This window comes from Rhipicephalus microplus, chromosome 10 (assembly GCF_043290135.1).
Source record: "Rhipicephalus microplus isolate Deutch F79 chromosome 10, USDA_Rmic, whole genome shotgun sequence".
Lineage (NCBI taxonomy): Eukaryota > Metazoa > Arthropoda > Arachnida > Ixodida > Ixodidae > Rhipicephalus > Rhipicephalus microplus.
Window position 1 is genome coordinate 13,549,983 of NC_134709.1, and position 2,652 is coordinate 13,552,634.

Here is a 2,652-nt window from a genome sequence, read left to right on the forward strand (position 1 = left end):
GGCGCTCTTTTTCCAGTAGTGAGTGAAGTGCATCATCGTCAGACCATACATGTGAATTCAACCACCATAGTTGCTGGCTATGGTACATGAAACATGCTACACGATAATGCTGTCTGATGTGCCATAAGTGTACCATGCCTCATGTAACATAGGTACTGGCAGACCTATGGTACATGATACATGGTACATATGGTACATGATACACCCGTGGTACTTGAGACAGCAGCACCTTAAGTGCTGTCTCATGTCGCTCTGAGATAGCTGTTGCCTCGGAGCGAAGCTGCATATGCCTATGTTCGGAAGGATCGTTTCCGTGGACTAAAAGATGCCTAGCACACAAACCTTCGGCGTCCTTCGCTGCGTTGTCCCTTTGTCCTAGCCACTGGTGCCCCTGGACGCTGCCGATGCGTCTTTCGCAGAAACCGCGATAGTGCACCGTACTTTATACACTAATGGTCGCAGTTGCTAGATCTACAATGCAAAAACTAAGACAATATTACCCTGCTGATTCTCCCATTCCAACCTTGATTAAAGAGTTATTTATGATTTTGTGAAATGTCGTGCGAGAAAGCTGCACCTATCAAAGCAAGACAGTATTACCAGCCAGCAGATAAGTTGTTAGCGGAAGGCTGCCCTATGCCTGCGGTCACCACTGTGAGTGCATCTTTGCTTAAGCGCTTGACATTGAAACACTGAAGTAATTGCGGTCTTCCGAACTAAACAAAAAAGAATGTTTTGTTTATGGCGTGGTATTTCACACTGACTGAAAAGGATGGCTGCCAAAAAGGATATAAGATTGGTATGTTCTGCAGGCTGCAGAATTACAGGATTGTTTAAGAGGGTCTCCCAGCACGGACGCGCTATAGGTATCATGCGATACCAAATGTGCAATGGCGTACAGCATATGAAACACGTGTCGTGTACAGTATTTAGCTTACTTGTGATAAGGAATACATCAGACTGTGCGGTGCGTTAATATCCGGTTGCAGGAATGTGCGAATATCTTATCATCTTGCACTGATGGTAACTTGTCGCTACATTGCAAACAGGGTGGTAGCACTTTCTTGTCTAAGAATGCATCCGTTGTCGGGAAAGCTAAGACGCCGCATGAAAGAGAAATTTGAAGAATATTACATTTAAAAACTTGAAAAAAGTTCGCAAGCGCTTCTTATGTGTTTTTGACCGACCGTGATGTGCATAGATAAGACGAGTACAGAGTTTTGGTTAGGGTATTTTTGGGCCCGTGCTGTACGGACTAGGAGGAGGGTGTTTGCGATAATAAAATTCAGTTGCTCGATAGCAGTAGCCTAGCTCACACCTCTTTTTCTCATTTCCGCAATTTTGGAGCCTCTTTTCGAACGGAGAAGGGAATGAACCCTCCCAACAAGCAACTACCCTGGATGTCATCGATTTTAACATCGCGTGTCTCCTCCCTCTTCCCCCTCTTTGATACAGCCTCGAGTATGATCCCAAGTCCCAGGACAACGAGGAACGATGCATCGAAGCCTTCCGGCGGTTCGCGGAAGAAGCTAGGATTCCCACAGTGAGTTGCTTCATTAACCTTGCTACCTGTAACCTGATTGCCACCGATTGTGACAGATAGAAGAATTTACCGGTGTTCGGTAAGGTGGTAGGACATGATAGAAAGCGTGCAAAGTGATGACCTAGAAGAGGATTGAGACAAACGAATTGCTGTAAGGCAGTATTGGTTTATCTCAAGCCTATTCTCGATACGCTTATTTTGTGCGCTTTTGGTTTCTATCTGCTATGTACGTGCTGCGATGGCTATAGCATGCTTTTAAAAATCATAATACAGACGTCGTGGTCACACAAATTATTGTCCAAACTAAAAAAGGATGTGTGCCATTTTTTTATTGAATAACAAAATAATGAAAGAGTTCTTGTCTCCATTGCTTGACGATGGCTATCATTTTTCACTTCGTTATTAAGATTAAAAAATAAAAATACAAAAATAGACATATACGTATACACAGTCAGAAAATTGCAAAGTTTAGACATTTTCATTTGAATAGGTGCCATGTGCGATTGCAGAACACACTTTTAATGCAGTTCGCTCTTTATTCATTGCAAATATTAGTGTCTCAAAAAAAAAAGACACAAGAAAGAAGAAAAAAAAAACGCTGAAGTGCTTACATCGCCTTTAGACGATTTAGCCGCGACGGCCAGGGGACATTACCATCTACGCCAACGAGAGCGTTCGTTCAGATTTCAGCGAGTTGCGAGTTCAAGTTTCTGCCTATGTGTGATGCGCTTGGAACAGTCGAATAAAAAATATGCACATCCTCGTCGTCCTTGGCCGCACGAACATGTTGACGATGTCGCACGCTGAATCCGGAATGGTAAGTGCCTTGTGGTTAAAGTACCATTGCCATGGCCGTTGTTGATTATATCAAGAATGGTAAGGGTCTGATAACATCCACGAAGCAATTCCAAGTCTCTTTCATCATGGCGCCCTCCTTCTGCTTTGTGTTTATGGTTGCGTAGCAGACAAGGCACGAACAAACTTCCAAACCTTGCTGCGCTCGCGTGCGCAGGACTCCGAGCTGTACCTTTCGGTGACGGAGTTGATCCAGCTCACGAAGCTGCACAGCACGGACGAACACAAGCAGGAGGGCATGTACGGCCGGGAGG